This window comes from Chaetura pelagica, unplaced genomic scaffold (genome assembly GCF_000747805.2).
Source record: "Chaetura pelagica isolate M959 unplaced genomic scaffold, ChaPel_1.0 scaffold52, whole genome shotgun sequence".
Taxonomy (NCBI): domain Eukaryota; kingdom Metazoa; phylum Chordata; class Aves; order Apodiformes; family Apodidae; genus Chaetura; species Chaetura pelagica.
In genome coordinates, this window is record NW_009952486.1 from 663,580 (window position 1) to 673,700 (window position 10,121).

Genomic DNA, 10,121 nt, shown 5'->3' on the forward strand with positions numbered 1-10,121 from the left:
AAGGGAAGGCAAGGGAAGGGAAGGCAAGGGAAGGGAAGGCAAAGGAAGGGAAGGCAAGGGAAGGGAAGGCAAGGGAAGGGAAGGGAAGGGAAGGGCGCGCGGGGCGCCCTCAGGCGGGTCCCTCAGGGCGGGTCCCTCAGGGCAGGCCCCGCATCCCCAACCCCCGCATCCCCAACCCCCGCACCCTCCTCACCCTCCTCCCCGCGCAGGAGCCCCGGGACCCCGCGTTCCCGCCGGGTAAGGCCCGCAGAGGTGCCAGAGAGCGGCCCCGTTCCCAGCCCGGGCCCGGCTGCAGGGCCCGGCCGGCTGGGCCGAGCTCAGCTCAGGGTTTTAGCTTTCCAGGCTTCTATCCCGGCTTTTAACTTGCTAGGCTTCATCCTGGCTCAAACCAGGACGTCCCCCTCGCCCCGTCCTTGCGTCAGTTTAATTTTTTTAGGCCGTCGAAGTTCTGTGCCCCTTCTTCCCTTATTTTCCCACTTTCTTATTTCCTTTCCTGTATTCCCTACAGATCCAAGGCTTCCTTCTCTCAGGAATTCTCTTCACACCACAGCCTCCAAGCATCACGTTTGTGCCCACGAAGGTCTCACACGATTTCACGTTGAAGTCCTGCACAACAAGCTTGGGTGAGCTCGGGGACAGGACTGGATGGACACAAGTGGCTCAGGAAGGTTGAAGCACCTCTTGTTTCCTCACCGTTTTATGCTGCTCTGCACCTTTCTTCCCAAAGGCTGCATTTTACCTCCTTTGCTTTTACAGCCTTCCAGGATATCCTCTGTGTTGTTCTGAGGAAGCTCTGGGAGGCCACATCCAGTCTGAGGCATTTTCAAGCTAAATGTCAAACTTGTGCCAAATGTCAAATGTGGTTCAGCCATCAGACATCACTGGACTCGTAACGTCTCCTTTAAACACACACATGAAAGGGTCTGTAACTCTATTACAGAAAACACGGTTTGTTATCCACAGTTAAGTCACCATCTGTACGGTTGGTTTGTGATGATAAATCACCATGTGCATGAACCTGGCTATCAGGAATCTGGGAAGTGAGCACTTGGGGCAGGAGAACAATCCGTGTTTCTGGTGACAAATAATCTAAAACTTTAATGATGTGAGGTGGGTGCAACCATCAAACTGCAGCAGAGCTCCAAGCTTCTGAGCTTTTCTACATCAAAATGACTCAGCCAGCCAGACCCTTCCTTCTGAAGTCACACTCTGAAAACCAAGTTCAGAAGAGAAACTGCAAGATACTAAAAGGAAAGTGTATTTACATTAGAAATTGTAACTGAATTTTTACTATTTGAATAATAAGGTCCCAGAGGCCCAACTATGTCTGGGTTTTCGAATCTTGTTTTCCTCTAAGATTATGATTCAGTCCCAGTGGTGCCTTGGCACTGGTTCAACTAGTCCTAAATCAGATCATGGATGCTATTCTTTCCTTACTGTTTTAAATATTAGTAGTATTAATATAGATCAATATAACAACTTATTATTATAATTAATTTTTATAATTAAAATACTTCATGGCATGCTATAAAAAGAGCAGTAGATTTCTTGAGCTCACTTTCAAAAATCTTACTTATTTCTTAGGTTAGCAAAGAGCTTTGCATTACTTTTGAGAGGAGCTTCTAATTCTACAAAATATGGTTTATAAAAACACCCAAAGAAACACTTTCATGGGACAATCTGATTTTTGTCATCCTGACAAAAATTTTGGGGTGCAAATTAGATTATAATTCACCCATTTGAGTATTTGCTTGATCAAGGTTGGGTTATTTTAGCTGGCTGTATTAATTTGGCACAATCTAAAGCACTAGCATGACTAAATTTACTCAATGTTCCATTTCATGGGTATATTTGCTGAAACTTAAAACAGTCACCTTTAAGTCCTGGGACTGTGCTTGTTGCATTCTGCTATAAATGGTAACTCCTGCCTGGCTAGTCAGCAATCTAATTTGATTACTTAATTGTTTAAATTAGCTGACAAAGAAAGATGGTATAAGTACCTCATATTTGTCAACTAGTTCTTCTTGTCACCACTTAGAAACCTTAATGGGAAAGCTTTCAAACATCTATACTCGCTTATTGGTCAAGTTTATTTTCTAAACTCTATTGACCTTCTTTATAGCTACCTGCAAAGTCAAGAAGAGATCCATGATTCTCCATCATTCATTTTATTAAAGAGATGGCCAGAAGAGAGTAGGACAACAGTGGCTCCCTGTTAGAATTATCTGGAGGAAAGCATGAGTAAGCAGAAGGTATACAAATGTTTAATTGAGATAAAGTGTTATGAATTAAAATGATTAGCTAATAAGGAAGACTCTTATCCCAGCCTGCCTTTAAATTGCATCCAGGAGCCTAATTAAAGTGGAAGTAACTTAGAGCTGAGGAGTAGGATGCTAAGTTTCTGTCAATTTATCATAATGGCTGTTTGCTTAGGAGTCTTAACTCTGTAGCTCTGAAAAACAGGTAACTTCTATCTTCTAAGGGCACACTTAATTTCATTGAATGAAAATGAAAGTAAAAGGTAGTTAAATATATTTTTATTTTTATGATGCTAGTGTTGACCCAGAGTGCACTTACTCTGATAATTAAGTAAAAAAAGGGAAAGCTTGTTTGAAAATTAACAGACTGGTGCACTTTCAGAAGGAAGTTACTGTATTGTTGGCTAATATTTAAAATTAAGGTAACAAAGCAAGCCCTTCAGGTTAAGATATCTGGAGCATTTTTGTTTAAATATTTTTGCATTAGAGAAAATCTAGGAAAGAAAGTTGCTAGAGTATTGTGAAGTTGTTAATCTCAGTCTTTGTCTTACCAGCTCAAAACATCTCGAGGCCTTGAGGTTAATTTTGTTCAAATAATTTAAAGACCCTGTCTTCCAGCTTCTCTGCAGCTGTGTTCTTTACTGTATTTCCTTAACTGTTTCTTGTGTCTTTTAGGTTAATCTTTTTTTTTATTATTATTTTTAATCTTGTATCTATGGATGACTTTATAATTGGTTTTGCTTCTGATAGCATGGTTAGTTTTGAGACTAACAGCGTGTGATTTGGGGCAAAATTCTGACAGGCTATAAAGAGCTTCTCTGAAAGCTTGTGTGAAGTTACCTCATGTCTCACGCTGATTCTGAACCTGGCCTCTAATCTGTTTCTCAGACTAACTTTTGCTTTCCTAACTTTGGTAGGGAAATCTGCAAACACCAGAAGGTCTTTAGTTTCATTTACACTTTCAGCCAGCATTGCTGTTGGAGGGAACAGTTTTCTTCTAGCCACTTGTATCAGTGTAGGTGTTTGCGTGGCTGCACATCAGAACAGATTGGGGAGTTGATGTGGGTTAAGACCAACTGTGGTTTGTTTTGGTGGTTTGTTTTTTTTAAATCAGTCTAGTTTTAACCAGGTCACCATCATGCTTTTACCACATGTTTATGCTGGTATGAGCAAAGGAGATAAGATTTCTTCTGTTGACAGTGCTGGTTCAAAAGATACAAGTACTTGGGGGTTTTTAGAACATTTTCTCACTTAGAATTTTGGCTCTGATTGATTCCATTCGTTAAAGTTGTGTGTGGAAAGGTACAATATTCTGTCTGTTGCACAGTCAGATTTTGCTTTTATTTTTTCTTTTTCAGTCAAGCAAGTTCTAATATTTCCTGTGATCTGTTTCTCATCAGGAAGCATGACAAGCTCTGACCTTGAGCCTTTATTTCACTTTTTGCCATGGGCCATAAAATGCACCTTTTGGCTAGTTCCCATGTAATTAGAAAGCTTATTTACAGGTGTGGGGTTTGTTTGTGCCTTGCCACTGCGTTCTCTAGGTCCTTAGGGTCAAGGAATCTCACAGATGGTGACTGCTCAGCATCAATTCCAAGTGGTATATGAAGCTCAACACACACACAAAGCATCATTATAGAAAGCTTCAGTGACAGATCTTCACAGAATTATCTTAGTATGAGCATCTTCAGATAAAAATCATAATTTTCACTAATTTAGTATGGAAATCTGAATAGTTACAGTCTGTTAATCTGTGGGTTGATCTGTCAGTTTGGAATTGGGCACAGCTTCCCTATGCACCTCTGTATGGACTAGTGGTGGTTCTCCACAGATTCAGAAATGCTGAGATTTGGGTGGTGGTAAGGATCTCACCGTGCTGATAATGCTTCCAAAGAATAAGCTCATTTGCTTCTTCCTCTGCTCTTGCCTCGGTGGATATTCCCCAACAAAAGTGACAACATTGTGTCCTTTAGTTTTTCAGTGGTGGGGAATCTGCCCTACTTTTCCACAGCAGCTGTCTGTTGGAGGTGGCAGCCTCCTATGGTCATAGTCATGTAACCATCATAACTCTATATAATTTTCATAAAGTAGAGGCAGCATCTGGAATAAAAAACTATTTTCTGTGTACTTCTGCAATTACATTATTTTAAAATCACCATCACTTCGTGTTTGTTTATTTTTTAATTTAAAGCACGATTATGTTAATTGCTGCACTAGCAGCAATTAACATCATTCTTACACGGGTAAGAACTGGCTTGCTGTTTGTATACACCAACAGCTAAACACCACCAGGTGTCCTCCGTTTCGGGATCAGCTCCGCATTACCTCCTGGAGAGTCTCCTGTGAATTCTAATCGGAAAATAGTTATTTTAAACGAAGGGTGAGGGGCATACGCAAACGTTTTTGCTTAATTTTGAAGAGGTTGAGGTTTGAAGCCACTTGGAAATGTTTAGGGAAAATGTGCTATTTGTTATATCCTGTTAGTAAGGCTTCTCCCTCCTTACCCCCCCTCAAGCTTAATTGTCACCCTGTGACTCATCAATATCCAAGGGATTATTTTCCAACAAGGACAAAGAAATACCTGGGTATTTCTAGGTGTCTCCTTCATACCTGTTGCTGAAATCAGCTCAGTCATCACCACACAAAGGCTCACCATTCTCTTGCAGAGAGGTTATTACCGGGCAATGGTTGCAATCAATCATCAAGTGGATTTTTACCAGGCAACAGTCAAGATAAAAGAAATAATGCTAAGTATAAAAGTTGGTTACATACTAAAATCTGTGGCTTTTCTTATTGCCTTGGTTCTGTTTGCTTGCTCTTCCCAGTCAGGAAGGGATTTCTGTGACAGACTGGCAATGTGTGAGAGAACATATTTTTACACAGCAACACAAATCATTCTGTGGGATGCAGTGAAACTTTGTGAGACAGAAATCGTGCTGTGTTCCTGCAGGTGCTGTACTGCAGGCTGCTTCATCCGGGGCAAAGTGGTTATTTTGTCCCCAGCAGCTTCAGAGCTATGGGGACTGACCTCAATGAGACCCAGTATCCCATATTGCCAGCTGAGATCCTGTGGGAATTGGGAGCCACTGTTTTGCAGAAGTGATCAATAGCACTGTCATTCTTCTTACTGAATGCTTTAAAGTAGTATCCCACCTAAAAGCTTTTAGGGACATTGCACCTTGTTTTCTGTATTTGCATAGCAGCGATAAGAAAGCCCCATTTTTATGATTTGTTTTTTCCCCTTTTTGGAGACTGCCACTGTTTGACTTAGGTTTGACAAAAACTCTCTAGATCCACTCCCCCTCCCACCCAGGTAGGGAAGGAGAGAATGAGTAAAAGGAAAATTGTCTTCATCCTGGCTCAAACCAGGACAGATGCTGGCTCATAAGCCAGCAACAAGTTAGGGTGTTCCCTTTGCCATTGTTAGATGGAACAAATAGAAGCCATATGTTATCCCCAGTTCATTACTTCCCATTTCAGCTCTGCACTCCTGAATTATTAACAGCCCTGGCTCTAGAAAGATAACAGAATGCTGGCTGTATTCCCAGTGGCATTGACCTGAAGCAATACCAGTCCAGTGCCTCTGTTCATTGGAAGTAGTAAGGCAAGTGATGAAAACACCACCCAAAGGTGACTTCAGTACCAAGTGATTACAATGGTAACAATGCTTTCAGGGGTAATGGCTGGGACAGGATGCTTCCTTAACATCCTTATGTGTAGGTGGTAATAAGCCATGTCAAGTGTGTTAGGCTGTGTGATTTGAGGTTCTGAATGCCCACCATGTATTCTGGAATGGTTCCTTAGTACTTCTAAGTATTTAGCTGATCAGCTGGTAACTGTTAGCTGTGTTTCATTACATAGTAGTTTGTAAAAGTGAGTGAGATTATGTAGTTTGTTTGTATAATTTGTGTGTTGGAGGAACTTCATTGTGCAACAACTTGAATTCAAGTGTATTTAACTGCCTGAATTATTACTAATATGCTAATATATTTGAATCTGTTCATAAGCAAGGCAGTTATAGCTTCCATAGAGTACATTATTTATTAGCCTAATAATTGTAGCCATTAAGCTGCATATTCTCATAATATATTGCTAAAGCAGTATTGAAATTCTGTGCATGTACACAAACATGAAAAGGATCATTAAGCAGAATAAACACCAAGTGACACTGAAAAATACATTACAGTGATATTTTAAGCTAATGCTTGTGTGGGCTGTGTGAAAGCACAAAGAGTTTGTCCTACAGTCCTTTCTGCAATTCTGCTACTAAGCAAGTAGTTTGTGCTGGTGCTTTCCTTTACCTGGTGAGACTAAGTAGGGCCTTCGTGTTCTGAAGCAAGAGAGGGAGGAGAGCAGGGTGACAGGACTGCAAAATGGGATAAAGATGGGTGAAGGTGTTGACCTAGAAAAGAACTGATGCACAATTAATGACCATGTCTTCAAAAAAGTCATTTTAAGACAGCATCTTTCATTTTTCATAAGGGTTGATCTTAATCAGAAGGTATTTGTTGTCCCTTATACTGTCTTAATTTATGCACTTTACCCTTTCTTGATTCTAGTCCAAATGTCTCCAGATTGTTTTCTTCATTCCATGTATGAAAGGGCAAATTGATTTTGTAGTTCCTTGTCAATTAATATACGCACTTATTACCAGTGGAACCCTAGCTTGTCTTGCATTGCTTAAGCTGGTTTATTTGAAATTGTTGTAGTGGGAGATACAATCAATGGAATTCATATTCTGTGCAAATTGAGCTTGGCTATTGTTATGATGTCATGGCAGTATTAGTGCATCATATTCTTGAAGACAGAATGTGTATGTTTTGACATTTTGTACATGACTTTATAAATTACTCTTTTTATCTGCATTTCATATGGACTTGGGATATCTGTAGTGGAAATGCAAAATACTTAAAAGGGCATTTTCAGGTAGCTAGTCAGTCTGGCAGGTTTATTGATTAATTTATTCTACCATAAATGCTGCTCCTTGAAGTACCTAAGTAGATCTGTCTGAAAGGTCTGCAGTCCACATTTGCAGTTCACCTGAGTAGTGGTTATATTTACTCTGCATTTAATTCCACAAGGCTTTGCTTTCCTTATATAGGGGAACCTCAGAGGATTTTAACTACTTTGCAGTGCAGTAATTATTAGATAGATTTTTGCTGTGGTGAATATTTTTCTTTCGGTCTCTCTAGTATTTACAAAATCTTTGAAGAAGTTTGCAGAACATAGTATCCTAAACCTCAGGGCCCTCATAATCTCATAAATAGGGAAGAGAAACAGTTGAATTCCTGTTAAACAGATGTTTCCTTTTACTTAAAGCTTCAAAGCTTCAAACTAATTTGACTTAGAAAAAGCATGATAGAGAATGAACTAGATTAGTGATTTATGAATGTTTTGTGTATGTTGTGTATGTCATGAATGGATTAATTCATTTTGGCTGCCAGAATGTCCTTGTTGACAAACTGATGAGAGATGGACCTAGAGCAGACAAGGAAACTGTCTGACCTGCCAAGCTCAAAAGGTAGTAGTTACTGGCTCAGAGTTCAGCTGGTCACAAGTAAACTTTTTCAGGGAACACAACTGAGTCCAACAGCATTCAATAGCTTTGCAAACAATCTGGATGACTGGACTGAATGCCTAGTTATGCAGTTTACCAATGACTCTAAGCTGGACAAGGGAGAGGTGAACCAGGAGGAAAATGGATTGACAAGAGACATACCAGCTAATTGGAAGACAGGTCCAACAAGAACTGCATGAAGTTCAACAGAGAAATACAAAGTCCTTCACTTGAGACAGAATAACCCAAGGCAGCAGTGCATTCTGCCTGACCAGGTGTCATGGTGGATTGCAAGCTAAAATTGTAACTGGAAGAGGGGAGATTTAGATTGGACATTAAGAGGAAATTCTTCACTATGAGGGTTGTGAGACACTGGAACAGGTTGCTGAAGGAAGTTGTGGATGCCCCATCCCTGGAAGTGCTCAAAGCCAGGTTGGATTTGGATGGGGCTTTGAGCAACCTGATCTAGTGGCAGGTGTCCCTGCCCATACAGGGGGTTGAATCTAGATGATCTTTCAGGTGCCTTCCAACCCAAACCAATCTATGATTCTATGGACAGCAATGTGCCCTTACAACAGTGAAGACAGACTGGTCTTGGGCTGTAGCAGCAGGCGTGTAGCCAGCAAACTGGGGATGTAATTTTGCTATTCTGCCTGGTGCTTGTTAGACCACTTCTGGATTAGTGTGTCCAGTTCCTCATAACACAAATTGCGATGAAAAACTGGAGAGGATCTAACAGGCAACCAAGACAGCTAAAGGGCTTGAAAATGCAGCATATAAGGAAAGGTTGAAAGAAAACGAAGAACTGGTTTGTTTAGCCTAGAGAAGAGAGAGGATCCAATTATAGGTTACCAATAGCTAGAAGTTGTAGAGAAGATGGAGATCTCTCTGTTCACAGGGTGACACAGCAAGATGCAACACATGCAGTCAGCTTCAGGGGAAACATGTCAGGATAAGAAAAAACCCTTTACCATAAGAGCTATGAAACACTGGAATGCATTGTCCATAGAAATGGTGGAATCTCCCTTGCTGGGAATATTTAAGACTTGACAGAGCCTCTCAAAACATAATTAAAGCCATATTTTCAACCTAAAGTTATACCAGGTGATCTCCAGGGATGTCCCTTCCAACCTAGACTTTTCTATGATTTCAAGTTGATTACCAGTTTTCAAGTCCCAGATGGCATCTATCTGAAACTTTTCTTTCAAAATGCTCTTCTTCACTGGATGGAGTTCTTATTCCAGTAAAGTTAGGTGTATTTAAGAGCATGGGTTTGACTGCTGTGTAAACACATTCTCTCCTTGACCCGTGTGTAATAAAGTCTTTTTTTATCCAGGTGTATTAGGGTCTGTGCCTGGGTTTGCTCACTGTTCAGTCCAGCTGGTTACCTGTCTGTGGGTAGGTGACACTGCAAGACAGTCACCCACAACAGTATTTGCTAATGTGTGCAGAAGTTGAATGGGACTATTGCCATTTTTCTTAGAGTACCATGTCTCTATGAATTATTGAAATTGATTTACCTTTTAAACATCTCTGTGCTGAAACAGTAGTTTCTAGATACTGTCTACTGAACCCTCTACTGTGTCTAGTAAAACAGTTCTGGTTTTAAATCTGTAAGGTTTGTTGTTGCCAGAGGATGAGTTATTAGATGTTCTTTGGTTTGGCCTTGTTAGCACTTTGAGATTCTCAGTAATCACTTTGCTGTCTCTCTTTGTTTATGCATATGTTTTGTGCAAAATATCCTTTGGATATTATGTCTGTCTTATATTTCAAAACAAACAGGTCAATGCTATTGAATTTTCTTGAAGAGTTTGTGAAAAGCTGATAAAACTAAACTTTCACCTATGTGAAACGCAAAAGCAAGAAATTAATACTATAAATTGTAGCATCTTCTTAAGTGTCATAGCCAATGTAAGAGTATTAACAGATGCTTAAATCTGGAGAAACCTTTTCATTACATTAAACATTTCCTAGGAATGTTGATTTCAAGAATACCTCGTCTTTGAGGTGCTCTAGATGGGAGTGTTATTTGTTACAATGTTTTGAAATCAATGTTTCACAAAACTTCCTTAGTGATTTATGAAGGAAGTGGTATCTTATGGTGTGGACATTTATGATTTTAATTAGAGTAGGTAATTGGTTTGTTTAGCAATGATGACTTGAGGTTAAAAAAGGAAGAGCTGAATATACATTTTAGCATAAATTCTTTAATTACAGGCCCACTAGCTTCCTCAAGGAAACAGAAGAAATATTGCTTTGCACATTGAGAATTGTCTTAGATGAGGCAGTAGATGATGTTCAGCAGG